Here is a 25,439-nt window from a genome sequence, read left to right on the forward strand (position 1 = left end):
GAGCAGGGGGCATGCTGCTTAGAAGCCTGTATCTCAGGCATCTAAGCAGCTAAAGACCCCCAAGACCCACTGTTGGAAAGGCAATCGCTTAACCTTTCCAAAGATGTAAGTCTTGAGGATCTGAAATAAATAAAAAAAAATAAAAAAAATATTTTTAAAAATATTAAATAAAAAAAACCTTTAAGAAAACCTTAGCACCCAGATGGGAAAGTGCTTAGCACTCAAAGGGTTAACAAAACTTTCCTACAGCATTCCAAGAGTGCAAACCAGCTGAAAAAGATTTATACTTTATGCTGTGATTTGAAGTTATAAATGGATGCACACTGTACATTATGTATGCAGTAACCTCCTCAGGCCTGCTTCTGTTCTTCATTGTATAACCTTTTGGAGAATGAAGAGAGAGACTTATCCCAGTCCGTTAATCAGGTGGAGATGAGGAGTCAGTTAGGTCCTCTTTGGACTACTTAAAGGGACATTCCGGGCTAAATTTTAATGCATATAGATGAATTACATCTTTGAATAGAAACATATTTGCAATATACATGCATTGGCAAATTGCTTCTAGTAAATTAAATAAAGATAGCAAGAGAATGAAGAAAAAATCATAAAAGGAGTAAACTAGAAAGTTGCTTAAAATTGCATGTTCTATCTGAACCATGAAAGAATTTTTGGGGTTTAGTATCCCTTTAACTCCTTAACGATATTGAGGCTTCGTGCAATACCCTTTTTTTAACAATCGATGCAGAGAGAGCCACTCTGTGGCCCTCTCTGCATCGGCCAGCGATGTTGCTGATCGTTGCTGTGTGGGAGCCATTGCAGGGAGGCGGGTGGGCGGCCCATCGCTGGAGGATATCCGGTAGAGGGGGCGGGAGTGGGTGGGACCGCTACACTATGGAACCTGTAAAATGTAAAGGGAAGGAGGGAGAAGATAAATGTCATCCAAGGGATCTGGGAGGTAGGTAATTGAGGGGGACAGGTACACTACAGATTTTTTTTTTTAAACAAGAAAAAGCTAATTGTTTTGCAAACTGGGTACTGGTAGACAGCTGCCAGTAGCCAAGATGGTGGCGAATAGGCAGAGGGGGGAGGGTTAGAGAGATGGTTGGGGGCTAAGGGGGGATCCTACACTGCAGAATATATATACAGGTAGCCCTCAGTTTACGCCGGGGTTAGGTTCCAGAAGGAATGGTTGTAAATCAAAACCGTTGTAAATTGAAACCCAGTTTATAATGTAAGTCAATGGGAAGTGAGGGAGATAGGTTCCAGGCCCCTCTCAAAGTTATCATAAGTAACACCTAATAAATTTTTTTTAAAGCTTTGAAATGAAGACTTTAAATGCTAAACAGCATTATAAACCTAATAAAATAATCACACAACACAGAATATATAATTAAACTAAGTTAAATGAACAAAAAGATTTGCTACACAGCATTATAAACCTAATAAAATAATCACACAACACAGACTTCACTTGCATTTTTCTGCAAACAGTTCTTTCTATGCATTCCAATCTGGATTGATTTATAGACAGGAAGATCTTGTTCTTTTGAAATCTGCTCAATAGCTCAGGTCTGGTTAAACTGATTAATTCCAGCTTTCTTGGCTTTGCTGCAACACAAGCAGACAGCTCCACCTACTGGCTATTTTAATAAATGCACTGCTTCTCAATGCTTTTCAATTGCAGTCATATGACCGGAAAAAAAAGGTTGTTATTCTGAAACGGTGTAAATTGAACCGTTGTAAAACAAGGGCCACCTGTATATATTTTTTTTAAAGTCTTTTATTTTAGTACTGGCAGACTTTCTGCCAGTACTTAAGATGGCAGGGACAATTGTGGGGTGGGGGAGGGGGAAGAGAGCTGTTTGAGAGGGGTCAGGGAGAGATCAGGGGGTGGGATGTGTCAGGTGGGAGGCTGATCTCTACACTAAAGCTAAAATTAACCCTACAAGCTCCCTAATTAACCCCATTCACTGCTGGGCATAATACAAGTGTGGTGCTTAGCGGCCTTCTAATTACCAAAAAGCAATGCCAAAGCCATATATGTCTGCTATTTCTGAACAAAGGGGATCCCAGAGAAGCATTAACAACCATTTGTGCCATAATTGGACAAGCGGTTTGTAAATAATTTCAGTGAGAAACCTAAAGTTTGTGATAAAGTTTGTGAAAAAGTGAACGATTTCTTTTATAACATCGCATTTGGCGGTGAAATGGTGGCATGAAATATACCAAAATGGGCCTAGATTGATACTTTGGGTTGTCTACTATCGCTAATTTTGGGAAAAAAATGGTTGGGAAATAGCAAAGTGCTACTTGTATTTATTGCCCTATAACTTGCAAAAAAAGCAAAGAACATGTAACATTGGGTATTTCTAAACTCAGGACAAAATTTAGAAACTATTTAGCATGGGTGTTTTTTGGTGGTTGTAGATGTGTAACAGATTTTGGGGTCAAAGTTAGAAATTTTTTGTTTTTTTTATCATATTTTAAAAAAATAAAAATAAATGGTAAATTATAAGATATGATGTAAATAATGGTATATTTAGAAAGTCCATTTAATGGCGAGAAAAACGGTATATAATATATGTGGGTACAGTAAATGAGTAAGAGGAAAATTACAGCTAAACACAAACACCGCAGAAATGTAAAAATAGCCCTGGTCCCAAACGGTAAGGAAGTTGAAAAGTGCTGTGGTCACTAAAGGGTTAAGGACCAAGGTTTCTTTCCAGTTTTCATGCTAAAATGACACAAGCAAATTTGGACAAACTGCAACTAGGCCCTTTTTTGCTGACTGGAAACAGAAAAGAAAAAAAACAATGGCACTACCAATTACATGCTTTAAAGCTCTTAGTAACTCAAATATTTAAATTACTTTTTATTGTGCCAAAAAAATTCAGTGAAGTGGTGCTGTTTATTATTTAAACTTGAAAAGTACTAGTGTGTTAGGGGAACCCCCCAAAAAGAATACACATATAGCACTCAAGAGCTATATACAGATATGTGGCAGCATACTGCTGAAGTATAGATATTTATCATTCGTATCAGTTCTCAGGAAAAAAAAAAAGGAAAAAAAGAGCTGAAAGAGAGGCTACTAATAAGGGGATATAGTAAAAGGTCTATTAAAAAAGCCGAATTTAGAGCAAGAACCACATCAAGATCAACACTACTTGAAACAAAACTGAAAAAATCTGAAAATCAAGTAAGATTCATAACAACCTACAATCCAAATTCAAGGGAAATCCTAGGAATCTTAAATGACCACTGGGACATCCTTAAATCTGACCCGATACTATCAAAACATTTTGGGTGATAAAGTCCAAGCAGGTTATAGGAGAGCAAAAAATCTAAAATACATTGTCAGTCCAAGTCACTTTAAAGGACAAAAAACAAGGAATGCCTTGAAACCTGGCTCATTCAAATGTGGTACATGCAATATATTTAGTTTTATGCTTAAAACCAATGCCATCACAGACAGATTCAACAAATGTCACAGAATCAACACATATATAGATTGTCATACAGAGGGAGTAATCTATTCCCTCAAATGTAAGTGTGAAAAATTATATATTGGAATGACATCAAGAAAAATTAGAACGAGACTTCAGGAACATCTAAGAAATATTAAAAACGCTGAAAAAGATCTCAAAGAAGGCAAAAAAAATTACTTTGGTTACAAGACATTTTCTGTATAACCACCAGTCAAAACAATCCGAAATAAAATGCTTCAGGTTACAAAAAATACACCTAGGAATCAGAGGAGGTAACTTAGAGAAATCTCTACTCCGAGCTGAAACCAAGTGGATTTTTCTATTAAATTCTGTCCAACCATATACTCTTAACAAACAAAATAATTTTAGTTCATTTTTATAGACGAGGGAAGATTTTTTAAGATCATGCTCATAATGTAACCATCTCAACTAACTAAAACATACAAGTAGTGAGGAACATAAATCTGTAACTTATAACAACAATTATCATTATTCAGTTACCAAAATCCCTCCCAAATCACACTCAATTTTTCCTTCAGTATTATTTAAAGAAATTAACCTACTTGACATTATCGGAGTTACATTAATCTCCCTGTCTCTATGAAGAATTTTTGAGTGTACTTCACATTCACACTGTTCTATTTAATTTATCACTAGTCACTCATTTGATAATATCACCCACTACATACATAATGGCAAGCTTTACACATCATTTCATCACCAGTCTAGATACACCAAATTGTAGCAGTCACCCTGACCAATTGGCACACTAGTTTTACTATCACAATCTATGAATTCACAAGTCACTATTCCACTTCACAATGTGTATGATCACTATTAATTTAGCACTATTTATCAACAACCTAATATTATTTATATTCCTCAAAACTTGATGCTATCACAGCACAATCAACACATTGAGACACACACAATATTCAACCCATCCTTAAGATTAGTAGACACACAGGCACATAATAACAAACCAATCACGTTTCAATACATTTTTACTCAATACATTTGGTCAATAATCTAATGATAATTTAAATAACTTCTTGCACATCAAGTATTTTCAAATACACACAATTTATAAATTAGCAGTTTTAGGATCTCACATATAGATACACTGCTATAGAGTCAATGCGCATGATATTTCCAACATCATTCTGACATTATTGTCAGCTGATGGAAGCCTACAACACCCAGAATTCTCTCGGAACATGCTCCCAAGATGATGTCTTCGAAATGGGCGGGGATATGCAACGCACTGCCATAAATAGAGACCGAGGACGCTATGATCGCGATACCCTTTAAAAAAGCCGTGTTAAACGGCGAAACATGTCAGGGACTTGGTGAGGAGTCAATGGGAACTCCTGTATTTTAACTAGCCACAATATTTGACTAAGTGACTTTACAATTTAATTAATTTAAGTAAATACAAGTGGGATCAAAAAATGGGGCGCAAACCGAATCAAGTACCATAGAGTTAGAACGCTGGAGAATGCAATTCTGTTAACATCCAATCTCAGTGATCAGGTTAAATGGCTGCCGCATATACTTAAACTTTCACAGGAAAAGTAACAAACTTTCCTATATATAGTAAAAGCTACAAACATAAAGCACTAACCTGAGAGATACACTGTTACATATTATAGTTGCAATACAATGATTTTGTAGCAACTTGACATGCTATGACATATACGGCTGAACGATTGACACAGTAATATAAGATATAGATAATGAAACTGTTACAAACTGTTGTCAGCAAAAGACGAGAATCGCATAATATTACTGAGATATCAGTTCAAACAAAGCAATACTTAATTTCCACAGGAAAAGTAACAAACTTTCCTATATATAGCGAGAGCCACGAACATAAAGCACTAACCTGATAGAGTTATATTGTTACATACTACAGTTGCAATGCAATGATTTTTTTGCAAGTTGATATGTTATTACATATGACGCTGAACGATTGACTCTGATATATCAGGTGTAGATAATTAAACTGTCGCAAACTGTTGTCAGTGAAATACAATAGAATTCCAAATTATTACTGATATACCAATTCAAATTAAGCAATAGCAATGTAAATCATTGCCAAGACATCAGTACTATCTGCAGATGATAAATATATCAGCACTATATGTAACATCTACCTTATACTAGCATATTGTCTCTATATACAAGCTACAATCTAGGTATATATTTTTTACAATATAAGAGACAAAAAAACATAATTTATGCTTACCTGATAAATTTATTTCTCTTGTAGTGTATCCAGTCCACGGACCATCCATTACTTGTGGGATATTCTTCTTCCCAACAGGAAGTTGCAAGAGGATCACCCACAACAGAGCTGCTATATAGCTCCTCCCCTCACTGCCATATCCAGTCATTCGACCGAAACAAGCCGAGAAAGGAGAAACCATAGGGTGCAGTGGTGACTGTAATTTAATTAAAATTTAGACCTGCCTTAAAAGGACAGGGCGGGCCGTGGACTGGATACACTACAAGAGAAATAAATTTATCAGGTAAGCATAAATTATGTTTTCTCTTGTTAAGTGTATCCAGTCCACGGATCATCCATTACTTGTGGGATACCAATACCAAAGCTAAAGTACACGGATGATGGGAGGGACAAGGCAGGAACTTAAACGGAAGGAACCACTGCCTGTAGAACCTTTCTCCCAAAAACAGCCTCCGAAGAAGCAAAAGTATCAAATTTGTAAAATTTTGAAAAGGTATGAAGCGAAGACCAAGTCGCAGCCTTGCAAATCTGTTCAACAGAAGCCTCATTTTTAAAGGCCCAGGTGGAAGCCACAGCTCTAGTAGAATGAGCTGTAATCGTTTCAGGGGGCTGCTGTCCAGCAGTCTCATAGGCTAAACGGATTATACTCCGAAGCCAAAAAGAAAGAGAGGTTGCAGAGGCCTTTTGACCTCTCCTCTGTCCAGAGTAAACAACAAACAGGTTAGATGTTTGACGAAAATCTTTAGTAGCCTGTAAGTAAAACTTCAAGGCACGGACTACGTCTAGATTATGCAAAAGACGTTCCTTCTTTGAAGAAGGATTAGGACATAATGATGGAACAACAATCTCTTGATTGATATTCTTGTTAGAAACCACCTTAGGTAAAAACCCAGGTTTTGTACGCAGGACTACTTTATCTGAATGAAAGATCAGATAAGGAGAATCACAATGTAAGGCAGATAACTCCGAGACTCTTCGAGCCGAGGAAATAGCCATCAGAAAAAGAACTTTCCATGATAGAAGTTTGATATCAATAGAATGAAGGGGTTCAAACGGAACCCCTTGAAGAACTTTAAGAACCAAGTTTAAGCTCCATGGAGGAGCAACAGGTTTAAACACAGGCTTAATTCTAACTAAAGCCTGACAAAATGCCTGAACGTCTGGAACTTCTGCCAGACGCTTGTGTAAAAGAATAGACAGAGCAGAAATCTGTCCCTTTAAAGAACTAGCTGATAATCCTTTGTCCAAACCCTCTTGGAGGAAGGACAATATCCTAGGAATCCTAACCCTACTCCATGAGTAATTCTTGAATTCACACCAATGAAGATATTTACGCCATATCTTGTGGTAAATTTTCCTGGTGACAGGCTTTCGTGCCTGTATTAAGGTATCAGTTACTGACTCGGAGAAGCCACGCTTTGATAGGATCTTGCGTTCAATCTCCATGCAGTCAGTCTCAGAGAAAGTAGATTTGGATGATTGAAAGGACCTTGTATTAGAAGGTCTTGTCTCAGAGGCAGAGTCCATGGTGGAAAGGATGACATGTCCACTAGGTCTGCATACCAGGTCCTGCGTGGCCACGCAGGCGCTATCAATATTACCAATGCTCTCTCCTGTTTGATTTTGGCAATCAGACGAGGGAGCAGAGGAAACGGTGGAAACACATAAGCCAGGTTGAAGAACCAAGGCGCTGCTAGAGCATCTATCAGTGCCGCTTCTGGGTCCCTGGACCTGGATCCGTAACAAGTAAGCTTGGCGTTCTGGCGAGACGCCATGAGATCCAGTTCTGGTTTGCCCCAACGGAGAACCAATTGAGCAAACACCTCCGGATGGAGTTCCCACTCCCCCGGATGAAAAGTCTGACGACTTAGAAAATCCGCCTCCCAGTTCTCTACCCCTGGGATATGGATCGCTGACAGGTGGCAAGAGTGAGTCTCTGCCCAGTGAATTATCTTGGAGACTTCTGACATCGCTAGGGAACTCCTGGTTCCCCCTTGATGGTTGATGTAAGCCACAGTTGTGATGTTGTCCGACTGAAATCTGATGAACCTCAGTGTTGCTAACTGAGGCCAAGCTAGAAGAGCATTGAATATTGCTCTTAACTCCAGAATATTTATTGGGAGGAGTTTCTCCTCCTGAGTCCATGAACCCTGAGCCTTCAGGGAGTTCCAGACTGCACCCCAACCTAGAAGGCTGGCATCTGTTGTTACAATGGTCCAATCTGGTCGGCGAAAGGTCATACCTTTGGACAGATGGACCCGAGATAACCACCAGAGAAGAGAATCTCTGGTTTCCTGATCCAGATTTAGTAGAGGGGACAAATCTGTGTAATCCCCATTCCACTGACTGAGCATGCATAATTGCAGCGGTCTGAGATGCAGGCGCGCAAATGGCACTATGTCCATCGCCGCTACCATTAAGCTGATTACTTCCATGCACTGAGCCACCGTGGGGCGCGGAATGGAGTGAAGAACACGGCAAGCATTTAGAAGTTTTGATAACCTGGACTCCGCCAGGTAAATTTTCATTTCTATAGAATCTATTAGAGTCCCTAGGAAGGAAACCCTTGTGAGAGGAGATAGAGAACTCTTTTCTTTGTTCACTTTCCACCCATGCAACCTCAGAAATGCCAGAACTATCTCTGTATGAGACTTGGCAATTTGAAAGCTTGACGCCTGTATCAGGATGTCGTCTAGGTAAGAGCCACCGCTATGCCTTGTGGTCTTAGAACCGCCAGAAGTGAGCCCAGAACCTTTGTAAAAATTCTTGGGGCTGTAGCCAACCAGAATGGAAGAGCTACAAACTGTCTAGAAAGGCAAACCTCAGGAACCGATGATGATTCTTGTGAATCGGAATGTGAAGGTAGGCATCCTTTAAGTCCACTGTGGTCATGTACTGACCCTCTTGGATCATGGGTAAAATGGTTTGAATAGTTTCCATCTTGAATGATGGAACTCTGAGGATTTGAATAAAACCCCTGTCCTTGTTCCGTCCGCAGAACTGGATGGATCACTCCCATTACAAGGAGGTCTTGCACGCAGCTTAGGAATGCCTCTTTCTTTATCTGGTTTGCAGATAATCTTGAAAGGTGAAATCTCCCTTGTGGAGGAGAAGCTTTGAAGTCCAGAAGATATCCCTGAGATATGATCTCCAACGCCCAGGGATCCTGAACATCTCTTGCCCACGCCTGGGCGAAGAGAGAGAGAGTCTGCCCCCTACTAGATCCGTTGTCGGATAGGGGGCCGCTCCTTCATGCTGTCTTCGAGGCAGCAGCAGGCTTTCTGGCCTGCTTGCCCTTGTTCCAGGACTGGTTAGGTTTCCAGGCCTGCTTGGATTGAGCAAAAGTTCCCTCTTGTTTTGAAGCAGAGGGAGTTGATGCTGCACCTGCCTTGAAATTTCGAAAGACACGAAAATTAGACTGTTTGGCCCTTGATTTGGCCCTGTCCTGAGGAAGGGTATGACCCTTACCTCCAGTAATGTCAGCAATAATTTCTTTCAAACCAGGCCCGAATAAGGTCTGCCCCTTGAAAGGAATGTTGAGTAATTTAGACTTTGAAGTCACATCAGCTGACCAGGATTTAAGCCATAGCGCCCTACGCGCCTGGATGGCGAATCCGGAATTCTTAGCCGTTAGTTTAGTCAAATGAACAATGGCATCAGAAACAAATGAGTTAGCTAGCTTAAGTGTTCTAAGCTTGTCAATAATTTCAGTCAATGGAGCTGTATGGATGGCCTCTTCCAGGGCCTCAAACCAGAACGCCGCCGCAGCAGTGACAGGCGCAATGCATGCAAGGGGCTGTAAAATAAAACCTTGTTGAATAAACTAATTTTTTATCTATTGTATCTGAAAAAGCACAACTGTCCTCAACCGGGATAGTGGTACGCTTTGCTAAAATAGAAACTGCTCCCTCCACCTTAGGGACTGTCTGCCATAAGTCCCGTGTAGTGGCATCTATTGGAAACATTTTTCTAAATATAGGAGGTGGGGAAAAGGGCACACCGGGTCTATCCCACTCCTTACTAATAATTTCTGTAAGCCTTTTAGGTATTGGAAAAATATCAGTACTCACCGGCACTGCATAGTATTTATCCAGTCTACACAATTTCTCTGGCACTGCAATTGTGTCACAGTCATTCAGAGCAGCTAATACCTCCCCAAGCAATACACGGAGGTTCTCAAGCTTAATAAAAAGATTTAAACATAAATTTAAAATTAGAAATCTCTGAATCAGGTCTCCCCGATTCAGAGACGTCACCCACAGACTGAAGCTCTCCGTCCTCAGGTTCTGCATATTGTGACGCAGTATCAGACATGGCTCTTACAGCATCTACGCGCTCTGTATCTCGTCTAACCCCAGAGCTATCGCGCTTGCCTCTCAATTCAGGCAATCTGGCTAATACCTCTGACAGGGTATTATTCATGATTGCAGCCATGTCCTGCAAAGTAATCGCTATGGGCGTCCCTGATGTACTTGGCGCCATATTAGCGTGCGTCCCTTGAGCGGGAGGCGAAGGGTCCGACACGTGGGGAGAGTTAGTCGCATAACTTCCCCCTCGACAGACCCCTCTGGTGACAATTCTTTTATAGATAAAGACTGATCTTTACTGTTTAAGGTGAAATCAATACATTTAGTACACATTCTCCTATGGGGCTCCACCATGGCTTTTAAACATAATGAACAAGTAGTTTCCTCTGTGTCAGACATGTTTATACAGACTAGCAATGAGACTAGCAAGCTTGGAAAACACTTTAAACCAAGTTAACAAGCAATATAAAAAACGTTACTGTGCCTTTAAGAGAAACAAATTTTGACAAAATTTGAAATAACAGTGAAAAAAGGCAGTTACACTAACGAAATTTTTACAGTGTATGTAACAAGTTAGCAGAGCATTGCACCCACTTGCAAATGGATGATTAACCCCTTAATACCCCTTAATACCAAAAACGGAATAATAAATGACAAAAACGTTTTTAAACACAGTCACAACAACTGCCACAGGTCTACTGTGGTTGTTACCCTCCTCAAACACGACCTTCAGAGATGTCCTGTATCATGCAGAAGGAAGCTGAGTGTCTCTGTCTGTAATTTTAGCTGCACAGAAAAGCGCTAAAATAGGCCCCTCCCACTCATATTACAACAGTGGAAAGCCTCAGGAAACTGTTTCTAGGCAAAAATCAAGCCAGCCATGTGGAAAAAAACTAGGCCCCAATAAGTTTTGTCACCAAACATATATAAAAACGATTAACATGCCAGCAAACGTTTTATATTACACTTTTATAAGAGTATGTATCTCTGTTAATAAGCCTGATACCAGTCGCTATTAAATCACTGCATTTAGGCTTAACTTACTTATTAATCCGGTATCAGCAGCATTTTTCTAGCAAATTCCATCCCTAGAAATATGTTAACTGCACATACCTTATTGCAGGAAAACATGCACGCCATTCCCCCTCTGAAGTTACCTCACTCCTCAGAATATGTGAGAACGGCAGTGGATCTTAGTTACTTCTGCTAAGATCATAGAAATCACAGGCAGATTCTTCTTCTAATGCTGCCTGTGATAAAACAGTACACTCCGGTACCATTTAAAAATAACAAACTTTTGATTGAAGTTAAAAAACTAACTATAATACACCACTCTCCTCTTACTACGTCCATCTTTGTTGAGAGTTGCAAGAGAATGACTGGATATGGCAGTGAGGGGAGGAGCTATATAGCAGCTCTGCTGTGGGTGATCCTCTTGCAACTTCCTGTTGGGAAGGAGAATATCCCACAAGTAATGAATGATCCGTGGACTGGATACACTTAACAAGAGAAATATACATCATAATTGCAACACAGTGGTTCTGTTACAATGGATATGTTGTTAGACACATTGCTAAACAACTAAAACAAATATACCTAACTGGTGTAAACTGTTGCCAAAATATAATAGAATCTCAAACAACTTTCAATATATCTGGTCACATACAGCAATAAAAGCATTGACCATATATAAATAAATCACATATACACTGGCTGTAACACCTACCAATCTGCATGGTCATTCTCCAATTCTAAAACTGCCCTCAAAGATTGTTAATATATTCATATATACGTATATATTGATCCCAATATAATCAGTCAATATATTGTGAGTGTTTTTAAGTAATGTTTTTTGTTTTCCCACAACTTTGAGTTGCAATATACCAATAAAAGTTATATTTTAACCCAAATTATCCCCTTTTTTGCTGACTGTTGTTTTTACCTTAATTGTCCACTCTCTTGTTAAGTGCACCCACACATATTATACACCGTTTTTTTTAACAGAAAGAGGCATTTCTAGTGATACCCTATATGGGTATATAACATAACAATAAAACATAAATTATGCTTACCTGATAATTTAATTTCCATCGTTACGAGGAGAGTCCACTGCTTCATTACTTGTGGGAAATACAGAACCTGGCCACCAGGAGGAGTCAAAGACACCCCAGCCAAAGGCTTAAATACCTCCCCCACTCCCCTCATCCCCCAGTCATTCTGCCGAGGGAACAAGGAACAGTAGGATAAATATCAGGGTATAAAAGGTGCCAGAAGAACAAACAAATAAATTTAGGTCCGCCCAATGGAGAACCAGGCGGGAGCTGTGGACTCTCCTCGTAACGATGGAAATTAAATTATCAGGTAAGCATAATTTATGTTTTCCATCTAATACAAGGAGAGTCCACGGCTTCATTCATTACTTGTGGGAAACACATACCCAAGCTCTAGAGGACACTTAATGAAAAAAACGGGAGGGTGAAAGGAGGCGGATCCTAATCTGAGGGCACCAGAGCCTGCAAAACCTTTCTCCCAAAAGCTGCTTCAGCTGAAACAAAAACCTAAAATTTGTAAAACTTTGTAAAAGTACGTAAGGAGGACCAGGTAGATGCCTTATAATTCTGCTCCATATAGGCCTCATTCTTAAAGGCCCAAGAAGAAGCCACAGCTCTAGTAGAGTGAGCCGTAATCCTTTGAGGAGGCTTATGTCCTGCTGTCTCATAAGCCAAACAAATCATGCTCCTCAGCCAAAAAGATAGGGAAGTAGAAGAAGCCTTCTGCCCATTGCGCTTTCCCGAATAGACAACAAACAAAGCTTAAGTCTCTCTGAAATTCTTAGTAGCCTGAAGATCGAATTTTAAGACTCGAACCACATCCAAGTTATGAAGAAGACTGTTTAGGACATAAGGAAGGGACCACAATTTAATGTTGCGATCAGACACAACCTTAAGAAGAAAACCCAATCCAGTGCGAAGAACAGCCTTATCTGCATAAAAAAAGCAGATAAGGAGATTCACATTGCAAGGCCGCTAATGGCCAGAAGAAAAAGAACCTTCCAAGACAGAGTCTCTCAAGAGAATGCATAGGCTCGAACGGAGGCCCCTGCAAAACCTTCAGAAACAGATTCAAACTCCAAGGAGGAGCAGAATGTCTAAACACAGGCCTGATCCTGGACAGAGCCTGAACGAAAGACTGAATGCCAGGGAGCTCAGCGAGCTTCTTGTGTAACAGCACAGATAGAGCAGAAATCTGTCCCTTTAAGGAACTGGCGGCAAGTCCCTTCTCCAGACCGTCCTGGAGAAAGGAAAGAATCCTGGATACCCTGACCTTATGCCAGGAATATCCATGAGATTCACACCAGAGTAAGTAGGTCCTCCACACCTTATGATAGATGCAACGGGTAACCGGCTTTCTGGCGTGTATGACAGTATCAATCACGCTCTCAGAAAAACCTGTTCTGGCTAAGACTAAGCGTTCAATCTCCACGCACTCAGCCTCAGAGAATCTAGATTCTGATGCACAAAGGGGCCCTGTACCAGCAGATCCCTGCAACTGGGCAACCTCCTTGGAGGGGAGGATGACATCCCCACTAGGTCCACAAACCACATCCTCCGTGGCCATGATGGAGATACCAGAATAGTTGACGCTTGCTCCTGTTTGATTCGTGCCACTGCTAAGGCATCTATCAGTTCCGCCTGGGGATCCCTGGACCATGACCCGTATCTGGGTAAGCTTGAAGTTGAGTCTATCACTGGAGTCCCCCAACTGTTGCAAATCTCCGCAAACACTTCGGGGTGAAGAGACCATTCCCCGGATGAAACGACTGCTGAGAAAATCCGCTTCCTAGTTGTCCACACCCGGAATGTGGATCGCTGATAGCGAGCAGTCGTGGGCCTCCGCCCACTCCAGAATCCGAGACACTTCCCTCATGGCTAGGGTGCTTCTCGTCCCCCCCTGATGGTTGATGTAAGCCACAGAGGTAATATTGTCCGACTGGAATCTGATGAACTTGGACAAACTCAGGAGGGGCCAAGCCCCCAGAGCATTGAAGATCGCCTGACGTTCCAGGATGTTGATCGGAAGAAGAGACTCCCTCCGATTCCACCTGCCCTGTGCCTTTCTGGCACCTCAAACTGCTCCCCAACCTGAGAGACTCGCGTTCGTAGTCACGATCTCCCAAGATGGTCTGAGGAAGGATGTCCCTCGGGACAGCTGATCTGGACGGAGCCACAAAGAAGAGATTCCCTCAACCCGTTGTCCAGGGATATCAGTTGGGATAGGTCCGAATGATCGCCATTCCACTGCCTCAGCATGCACAGCTGAAGAGGCCAGAGTAGGAACCTGGCGAATGGAATGACATCTATAGTGGATACCATTAGCCCAATCACCTCCATGCACCAGGCCACTGATGGCCTTGAGGAGGATTGAAGTGCCAGACAGCTTGAGACAATCTTGCCACGTCTCTTGTCTGTTAGGAATATCTTCATGGCAACGGAAGATATTATCATGCCCAGGAACTCCACTCTTGTACTGGGAACCAGAGAACTCTTCCCTGAGTTCACCTTCCAACCATCAGATTGCAGAAGGAGAATAATTCTCAAATGATCCTCTGCCAACTGGTAGGACGGAGCCTGAACCCGAATGTCGTCCAGGTAACGAGCCACTGCAATCCCTCTGGATCTCGCCACCGCAAGCAGAGCTCCCAGAACCTTCGTGAAGATTCTTGGAGCCGTAGCCAACCCGAAGGGAAGAGCTACAAACTGGAAGTGCTGATCCAGAAAGGCGAACCTTAAGAACTTGAAGTGATCCTTGTGGATTGGAACATGAAGGTAAGCGTCCTTCAGGTCTATGGTTGTTCAAAAACTGGCCCTCTTGAACTAGGGGCAGTATTGACCTTATTGTTTCGATTTTTAATGATGGAACCAACAGAAACTTGTTTAAGCACTTTAAGTCTAGAATTGGGCGAAACGTGCCGTCTTTCTTTGGTACCACAAAAAGGTTTCAATAGTACCCTAGACCCCTTTCTGCTAGAGGTACAAGTACAATTACTCCTAGAGAGGAGAGATCCCTCACGCACTCTAGAAAAGAATTCCTCTTTTCTGGATTTGATGAAAGATTTGACAAGAGGAATCTGCCCCTGGGAGGATGGGTCTTGAAACCTATCCTGTACCCTTGGGTAACAACTTCCAGAACCCAAGGATCCTGAACGTCTCTCAACCAATACTCCGCGAAAAGAGAGAGTCTGCCCCCTACTAGATCCAGAGATGGATCGGGGGCCGCCCCTTCATGCCGATTTTGTCTCGGTGGGCTTCTTGCTCTGTTTGGATTTATTCCAAGAATGAGATGGTTTCCAAGATCCCTTGGACTGCTAGGGCTTTGCGGCAGGTTGCTGTCGTTGGGACTTGTCTGAACAAAAGGGATGAAAATTAGGACTCTTAGGTTTATTCTTTTTATCCTGCGGAATAAAGGCACCCTTGCCCCCTGTGACCGTGGATATGATCGAGTCCAGGCCTGGATCGAAAATAATCTTTCCCATAAATAGAAGGTATAGTAATCTAGATTTGGACATCATGTCAGCTGACCACGACTTCAACCACAGGGCCCTCCGGGCCAGAACAGAAAAGCCTGATGTCTTAGCATTCAAACTTATAATCTGCATATTAGCATCACAAATAAACGAATTAGCAACCCTCAGGGCCTTAATTCTTTCATGAATTTCATTGAGGAGTCTTCACCTTAATCATCCCTGACAGAGAGTCGCACCAATAGTTAGCGGCTCCCGCCACCGCAGCAACCGCGGCTGCAGGTGGAAAAATGAACCCCGTGTGCTGAAACATCTTTCTTAACAGGGTCTCTAATTTCTTATCCATCGGTTCCTTAAACGATGAACTATCCTCAAGCGGGATAGTAGTGCGTTTAGCGAGCGTGGAGATCGCTCCATCCACCTTAGGGACAGATCCCCATAACTCTAGTTGAGCATCTGGAACCGGCATCAATTTTTTAAAGGAAGGGGAGAAAGACAATCCAAGTCTCCCATTCATTCTTGATAATATTCGCCATCTTTACGGGAACCGGGAAGGTCTGGGGCACTACCCTGTCCTTATAAACTTTATCCATTTTAGGAATAGAAGGTTCCTCCGGTAGTCGCCAACACCTCTCAACAAAAAGCGTAAATTCTCCATCCTAAAGCTAAAGTCTGGTTCCTCCGCTGCCGGAGGCCTAGAGGCCGCAGATTCCGACCCAGAGAGAGAGAGAGGCCTCCGAAGTATCGGAATCCTCAGCATCAGCCCATAATCTAGTCTCAGATACATCCAATGGAGTAGATGACCCCTGGGAAGGATAGCAATGTTTAACCTTTTTCTTGCGCTTGGCCGGGCGAGGTAAAGCACTAATGACCACAGAGACCGCTGCTTGCAACTGCTCAGCAAAATCAGATTAAATGGCACCTTTATACTTCCAATGGCCGGGGCACTCACCACCTTCTATGACCCAGGCCCACAGAGAAACCTTGTAAACGTCTCCTGCAACCGATGGTCAGGAAAGGAAGAGAAAGAGGCCACACCCGGTCACATGGTACCGTGCAGGACCTTCCCCGCAGCCAGGAAAAAACAGGCCAACTAAACGGGCTGCGCAGTAATCAAGGAAGGAAAAACCTGACCGTTCCACATTGCCACATCCACATCTCATAGATGTTGCAGCAAAACACAATAAAACACATTATGTATATATCCCCCTGTTCAATAATCACCTTCCGGAGATATTAACCCTTGATTCTATACAGATAAAGGAGCCAAACTGTGACCCTGTCTTCCTGCATTATCATTACAGATATAAAAATGAAACAATCTTAACAGAATCAATGCCGTGGAACAGGAACACGGCCTCTCAAGTTTGACAGTGTGTAGCAGCGCTCCTGACATGGACTTGAGTGAAGAAAGCAGGCAGTGAAACTTGTCAACACCGATTGCTTAAGGAGCTGTTAATATGAGTCGGGATGGTTTCGCAGAAAGACTCTCCCTGCATCTCCGGACTCTAACATTCATCCATGCTCTAACTAAGAGGCTGACAGGACTTAAAACTCCAGTCCCATTCCAAAGAGTACTACCCTCTATGAGAGACTACTCCGATATCTTCTCTGCCATCCTCCTGTGACGAAAGGCAAAGAATGACTGGGGGATGAGGGGAGTGGGGGAGGTATTTAAGCATTTGGCTGGGGTGTCTTTGCCTCCTCCTGGTGGCCAGGTTCTGTATTTCCCACAAGTAATGAATTAAGCCGTGGCATCTCCTCATATTAGATAGAAATAGGAATTTAACACAAAAAATGGGGACAATGGTAAAAAAGTATTTTTTGCAGTTTTCTTTATATCAATTTCTACAAAACTAGTGAAAAGACAAAGACAAATACTGCCAATAGATTAATTATGTTGTCTTGATTTTAAGGAATACCCCATATGTCTATGTTTCCAAGTAAGTTATAACAAATGTAGGCCAAATCCTACAAAGATGGAATTATTGGTTTAAAGGGACACTCAATCAAAATTAAACTTTCATTATTCAGATAGAGAATGCCATTTTAAACAACTTTCCAATTTACTTCCATTAACTAAATGTGCACAGTTTTTTTTATATTTAAACCTTTTGAGTCACCAGCTCCTACTGAGCATGTGCAAGAATAAGTGTGTATGCATTTGTGAATGGCTGATGGCTGTCACATGTTATGTGTATGCATTTGTGATTGGCTGATGGCTGTCACATGGTACAGGGGGAGTGGAAATAGACATAACTTTTAAAATTGTCAGAAAAAAAAATCTACTCATTTGAAGTTCAGACTAAGTGCTATTGCATTGTCTTGTTATCTTGCATTTGTTGATTATGCAAATCTACTGTGTTGACTGGTCCTTTAATGCTAAAGTTTGCTATGCTTGTTCTGTAAGCTAAATAGTGGTCACCCAATTCAAAACTGCTACACAAAAGTATATATTTGTAGAATTAAGACACCCAGGGTATGTACCTACACACTATGCTTAAACCTTTTATCGCCAAGGTCATAAAATATAATTTAGGTGAAAAAAGGGGAGGGCCAAGACAAGCCTTTGTTAACAAACAATGGCTTGTCATGTTAAACATGTGATCACTGTGATTGGCTGTTACAGTGATCAGATGATCATGGGCTACTTTTTTGTGCATCACTGAGACATCCAGTAATTGGCCACTGAGCCTGATACCAGCATACATTGCGACATGCTAGTTTCTAGGCTCTATTTTAATAATCTCTATGACAGGCTGTCACAGTGATTGAATACAGTAACTGTCATTTTTGGCGCTGGTCATTAAAAGGGTTTAAATGTAGGTATCAGATTTGTAAAACATGTTATATAGTTACTGAGGGTAATTTGTTGCATCTACAGTAATAGCCCAAATTTATAGGGTAAATTGTATTGTAATAAAACGCAAGTGATATATCTGTTAACAGGCAGAGGTTGTTTAAAACAATATGCAGGTAGGACAAAAATATACGAATGCGAGGCAGCGGATGAAAAAAGTTTAAAAAATAACTTTTATTTACAAATTATAAAGAATCCATTAAACTGGATCAAGGTCAGTGCAGCACCGGTCTTAGGCGTTTCAGCTTGCGTCTTCCTCATAGACCGTGCCACACTGACCTAATAGCCTCATCATAAACATATGTGATCTTGTGATGTGCCAATTAAAACATTTCTTTAACACTTTATATGCCTATTCCTCTGACTAGAACACACAATCACCAATTGAAATGCATTGTCTACCATTATTGTGTTACCTATTCATCATGCTTTCAGATAAGATACTATATCATCTAAATATTTAGCTAGAATGTCTCTTACATCGTCTCCACCGAACATTGGTTTGTATATAAAAGTTAACTGATACTCAAATTATAAGCTCTTAGTTTTTTTTAGTCTTAATAGTTAAACATCTTGTCCACTTTATCCTCCTATAATTAGATTCGGGAATTATTATCCTAACCTGTTTCTAACCAGATTGGGGAATTATTATCCTAACCTGTTTCTTAGACCTAAAACCATAGAGATGATTTAGACCTATAGTTTGTATTTCCAGTGAAAGCATATTCTACCTTTAAATTCTCAAGGGAATATATAATATCACTAGTACTAGGACAAAAAGACCACTCACTTAGAGAGCACTTTTTGGAACATGTGAGATCAATTAAATATCAAAAATATAAGATACTTATTTCACGTAATTTTCATGAAAATCATAATTCAGATGCGAGTTTGTTGTCAGTTCAGGGGATAGACCATGTTCCCTCTCCTAGAAGAGGGAAATTAATTATTTTTACAAACTGTTCTCCCATTGGGTCTGAAATACACAAACATTTGTTGATCTTTTTGTGTAAATATAAATAAAGTGATGTTAAAATAGTTGCTCAATTTCTAGAATTGTAGGATGATTGCACTAATTTGAATGGTGAAATTAAGATGGATTATAGTTCAAAATATTAACATATTGTTTATGTTATGTATAGTGCTAGCATACAAAATGTTTGAATGTGGCAATTATATATATCTTGTGGATGTTGTAGTTATATATTTTTTTGAATGTTAACACTTGTTCCTCTATAATAATGTAAAAAAACAACCTGGGGGTTTCATACTATACAATATAAATTGTTGTTGTTTCCTCTTTAACATTTTTATATATACTGTATATACAGTTGTATGCAAAAGTGTAGGCACCCCTGACAATTTCCATGATTTTCATTTATTAATAATTGGGTGTTTGGATCAGAAATTTAATTTTGATCTATCAAATAACTGAAGGACACAGTAATATTACAGTAGTGAAATTAGGTTTATTGGATTAACAGAAAATGTGCAATATGCATCAAAACATAATTAGACAGGTGCATAAATTTGGGCACCCCAACAGAAATATTGCATCAATATTTAGTAGAGCCTCCTTTATCAGAAATAACAGCCTCAGATGCTTCCTATAGCCTGTATTGAGTGTCTGGATTCTGGATGAAGGTATTTCGGACCATTCCTCCTTGCAAAATATCTCCAGTTCAGTTAGGTTTGATGGTTGCCAAGCACCCCACAGATTTTCAATGATATTCAGGTCTGGGGATTGGGATGGCCATTCCAGAACATTGTACTTGTTCCTCTGCAAAAATGCCAGAGTAGATTTTGAGCAGTGTTTTGGGTCGTTGTCTTGTTGAAATATCCAGCCCCGGCGTAACTTCAACTTTGTGACTGATTCCTCAACATTATTCTCAAGTATCTGCTGATATTGAGTGGAATCCATGCAACCCTCAACTTTAACAAGATTCCCAGTACCGGCACTGGCCACACAGCCCCACAGCATGATGGAACATCCACCAAATTTTACTGCGGGTAGCAAGTGTTTGTCTTGGAACACTGTGTTCTTTTGCCGCCATGCATAATGCCCCTTGTTGTGACCAAATAACTCAATCTTTGCTTCATCAGTCCACAGCACCTTCTTCCAAAATGAAGCTAGCTTGTCCAAATGTGTGTTCGCATACCTCAAGCTACTAGTTTTGTTGTGTGTGTGTGCAGAAAAGGCTTCTTCCGCATCACTCTTCCATACAGCTTCTCCTTGTGCAAAGTGTGCGCTGAATTGTTGAACGATGCACAGTGTCACCATCTGCAGCAAGATGATGTTGTAGGTCTTTGGAGGTGGTCTGTGGGCTGTTTTTGACCGTTCTCACCATCCTTTGCCTCTCTGATATTTTACTTGGCCTGCCACATCTGGCGTTAATAAGAACTGTGCCTGTGGTCTTCCATTTCCTCACTATGCTCCTCACAGTGGACACTGACAGCTTAAATCTCTGCAATAGCTTTTTGTAGCCTTCCCCATAACCATAATGTTGAACAATCTTTGTTTTCAGGTCATTTGAGAGTTGTTTTGAGGCCCCCTTGTTGCCACTCTTCAGAGGAGAGTCAAAGAGAACAACTTGCAATTGGCCACCTTAAATACCTTTTCTCATGATTGAATGCACCTGTCTATGAAGTTCAAGGCTTAATGGGCTCACCAAACCAATCTTGCCCACATTTTCTGTTAATCCAATAAACCTCATTTCACTACTGAAATATTACTGTGTCCTTCAGTTATTTGATAGATCAAAATTAAATTGCTGATCCAAACACCCAATTATTTATAAATCAAAATCATGGAATTGTCAGGGATGCCTAAACTTTTGCATACAACAGTATATGTTGAAAGAGACCATGGCTCCATAAAGCAGGGATCAAGCGTGCAAGTGCACAAAATGTGTCTTCTTTAGAGCCACAGTCTCACCTGCTGGATTACCAGACTTTATTTATCATTGTGACCTTGTTTTTACTGGATGAAATAAACTTTTTTTATGAATTGACTGAGGATTGTTCTGTAACGTATCGTCAAGTCTGTTGGCAATCTTGTATAGTTTGTTAATATATGCTGTCTTGCTTGAATGTTAAATGGAGACTTTATTATATCAGGCCTGTGATGAAGCCATTTCTTTGCTAGCTCATCAGCCTCAAGAATATAAACAAAGTGGTGAAGGAACATTTTGAAGCCTGCTACCCCCATTCTAAAAACAGAATGGTGGGCAAAATGACCATTCTTAATGATTGCTCAGATCAGATTTTAGACAATAGTTTAGGGGACAGTCTAGTCAAAATTTCATGATTTCAGATAGGGCATACAATTTTAAACTACTTTCCAATTTACCAACAGTTCCGAATATAAATAAGGAATCGGTGCACTCACCATCCAGGTGGATTCTCTTATGAAGATGCTGTATTCTCCAAGCTCCTTCTTTTGCAAGTTTCAGCTAATTTGAATTTTTCTTCCATGATATAGGGAGGATCAGTTGTTAACGATGAGGAAGATAAACCTCCGACCTCCATCACAGAGTAAATAAAATGGGGAAGAGGGAATTAAAATTAAGAGAAAACTGTGTTGTCGTGTTGGTTAAACATACATTTTCCAAAAAAGACACCATAGTCTACAGAAAACCTCTGACACGTTTTGTGCAATAAACATTGCGCTTTATCAAAGATAATGAACAATTAACTTACTTGGCCATATTTAAATGTGCCGGACAGTGATTGTGGTGTTAAAAATACATTTTCCAAAAAGACACTATAGTCTACAGAAAACCACTGACACATTTTGTGCACCAAACAGTGCGCTTCATCAAAGATGATAAACAATTTACTTGGCCATATTTAAATGTGCCGGACAGTGACATCAACAAAGTAAATAGCCAATCATAATGTACACAGCATATAACTTGTAATCATAGTGATCACCTCGTATAGGGTCCCATTCCAACAGCCGATTTACAACAAAAAAAAAAAGCTGCATGAATCATGAATTAGTTTATTTTTTATCAGTTTTGCAAAACTGGGGAATGGGTAATAAAAGGATTATCTATCTTTTTAAACAATAACAATTCTGGAGTAGACTGCCCCTTTAAGAGCTATTACTTCATTAAACACGTAGAAGTGATTTATTCTTGTTAGAATACAGACTGACAGAATAAATCTCAGAATTCATGTTCAGAAAATGGCTATTTTTTATAAAGGAAAGTGATTTAATTGAAACTGGCATATCCTAATGAGATATCAGAAAAGGTCATAGTGAGTAGATCTCTAAATTCTAATAACTATTTAACTGCGGACAGAGTCAAAAGCAAGATTGGCTTGTCAACACTACAAAACGTATAGAACAAATTCAACTCACAAGGAGCAAAGCTTCAAATGTGGCACATTGTTTCCAGAATCTTTAATATAAAAGCCTCAGAGTATTTTGGAATTCCAAATTTTTGGGAAATTCTCAGAGAAAAATAAAATCATTTCTAAATGCTATTTTCCTGGGTTTATACAGTCTGGGTTTATACAGTCTGGTTCCAAATTCTAGACAAACTGGACTGTGAATGCCTGACCTCACCTCTTGCTGACCTGTGCCTATGTGTAGACGTGAGAAACTTCATGATGGTTTATATATATGAATAAAAAAATAAAAGAAATCCATGTTATTGCAGCCAACATACTTATAAGACTACCACTTTGAGATCTGTGTTGATTCCAGATAAAGATTGGTGTCAAGTAAGGAGCAACATGTACAGAAATAATGAAATCTAGAAGAATCAATGTTGTCTTTAAACATTTTGTAAGTAAGGGTTTATAACACTAGCATTGTGAAATGTTTAATAAGCTCTGCAAAGTAAATCTGTAAAGATACTTATGGACAACAGGACTACAACATCCTATGTATGTCTTCAGTAGGGAACAAAGTCAAGCAGATCTGTTCATTGTTCATTTGGGCTCAGAAATATGTGAACAATTTTACATCAGTACACCTTCCTGCAAATCTAAATTAAATGACAGATTACATAAGCACTCAGAGACACAAGTCCAGAAGAAAATAACAAGAGTAGGGTTAAAGGGACACTGAACCCAAATTTTTTCTTTCATGATTCAGATAGAGCATGACATTTTAAGCAACTTTCTAATTTACTCCTATTATCAAATTTTCCTAATTCTCTTGGTATCTTTATTATAAATGCAAGAATGTAAGTTTAGATGCCAGCCCATTTTTGGTGAACAACCTGGGTTGTTCTTGCTGATTGGTGGATAAATTCATCCACCAATAAAAAAGTGCTGTCCAGAGTTCTAAACCAAAAAAAAAGCTTAGATGCCTTTGTTTTCAAATAAAGATAGCAAGAGAACGAAGACAAATTGATAATAGGAGTGAATTAGAACGTTTCTTAAAATTGCATGATCTATCTGAATCACTAAAGAAAAAATTTGGGTTCAGTGTCCCTTTAACTAATATTGAACATGAATCCTGAAGTACATCAGTTCATCAGCAGATTTTAATCTTTTCCTTTACAACATATGGACACTTTTTCATAGAAAACATAATTTATGTAAGAACTTACCTGATAAATTCATTTCTTTCATATTAGCAAGAGTCCATGAGCTAGTGACGTATGGGATATACATTCCTACCAGGAGGGGCAAAGTTTCCCAAACCTCAAAATGCCTATAAATACACCCCTCACCACACCCACAAATCAGTTTAACGAATAGCCAAGAAGTGGGGTGATAAGAAAAAAGTGCGAAAGCATAAAAAATAAGGAATTGGAATAATTGTGCTTTATACAAAAAAATCATAACCACCACAAAAAAAGGGTGGGCCTCATGGACTCTTGCTAATATGAAAGAAATGAATTTATCAGGTAAGTTCTTACATAAATTATGTTTTCTTTCATGTAATTAGCAAGAGTCCATGAGCTAGTGACGTATGGGATAATAAATACCCAAGATGTGGAACTTCCACGCAAGAGTCACTAGAGAGGGAGGGATAAAAATAAAGACAGCCAATTCTGCTGAAAAATAATCCACACCCCAAAATAAAGTTTAAATCTTATAATGAAAAAAACTGAAATTATAAGCAGAAGAATCAAACTGAAACAGCTGCCTGAAGTACTTTTCTACCAAAAACTGCTTCAGAAGAAGAAAACACATCAAAATGGTAGAATTTAGTAAAAGTATGCAAAGAAGACCAAGTTGCTGCTTTGCAAATCTGATCAACTGAAGCTTCATTCCTAAACGCCCAGGAAGTAGAAACTGACCTAGTAGAATGAGCTGTAATCCTTTGAGGCGGAGTTTTACTCGACATAAGCATGATGAATCAAAGACTTTAACCAAGACGCCAAAGAAATGGCAGAGGCCTTCTGACCTTTCCTGGAACCGGAAAAGATAACAAATAGACTAGAAGTCTTTCGGAAATCTTTAGTAGCTTAAACATAATATTTCAAAGCTCTAACTACATAGCCGAGCTATGCGAACCTTTACATGGGCAAATGGGAACACATATTTTGGGAGTCGTGCCCAGCCGGCGCGGACCTAGTCTCCTACTACAGGTACATAGATGACATCCTCCTGATATGGAAAGGCTCCAAAGAAGATTTAGAACACACTATAAGGGTTATGAACAACAACACCAACAACCTAAAATTTACCTATGAGATCAGTGACAAGGAAATCACATTCCTCGATCTAAGAATTATCATCAAAAATGGGAAACTTCAGACTTCAACATTTTTTAAACCTGTGGATTGTAACAACTATGTCCACAGGGAAAGCTGCCATCACTTCAAATGGAAGGAGAATATACCAAAGGGACAGTTACTAAGATTGAAAAAGAACTGTTCGGACCCCATTTTATGGGAAACCCAGGCGGAAGAACTGAAAAAACGCTTTCTCGAGAGAGGATATGAAGAGGAAAAACTCCACAAAGATATAGAAGAAGTTAGGCAAAAGGATCGCAAGGAACTCCTCAAGTATAAAGACAAGAGAATTAGGAGAGACATGAACACCGACTCCA

General features: G+C 40.0%; 2 protein-coding genes across 2 annotated transcripts in view; one reads left to right on the forward strand and one right to left on the reverse strand.

The window, feature by feature from the left end:
• N4BP2L1 (NEDD4 binding protein 2 like 1) overlaps window positions 1–25,439 on the forward strand; it is a 229,879-nt gene that overhangs the window by 174,555 nt on the left and 29,885 nt on the right. The window lies entirely within an intron of this gene.
• BRCA2 (BRCA2 DNA repair associated) overlaps window positions 1–25,439 on the reverse strand; it is a 408,071-nt gene that overhangs the window by 1,170 nt on the left and 381,462 nt on the right. The gene's annotated exons all lie outside the window — the stretch shown is intronic.

This window comes from Bombina bombina, chromosome 3, assembly GCF_027579735.1.
Source record: "Bombina bombina isolate aBomBom1 chromosome 3, aBomBom1.pri, whole genome shotgun sequence".
Lineage (NCBI taxonomy): Eukaryota > Metazoa > Chordata > Amphibia > Anura > Bombinatoridae > Bombina > Bombina bombina.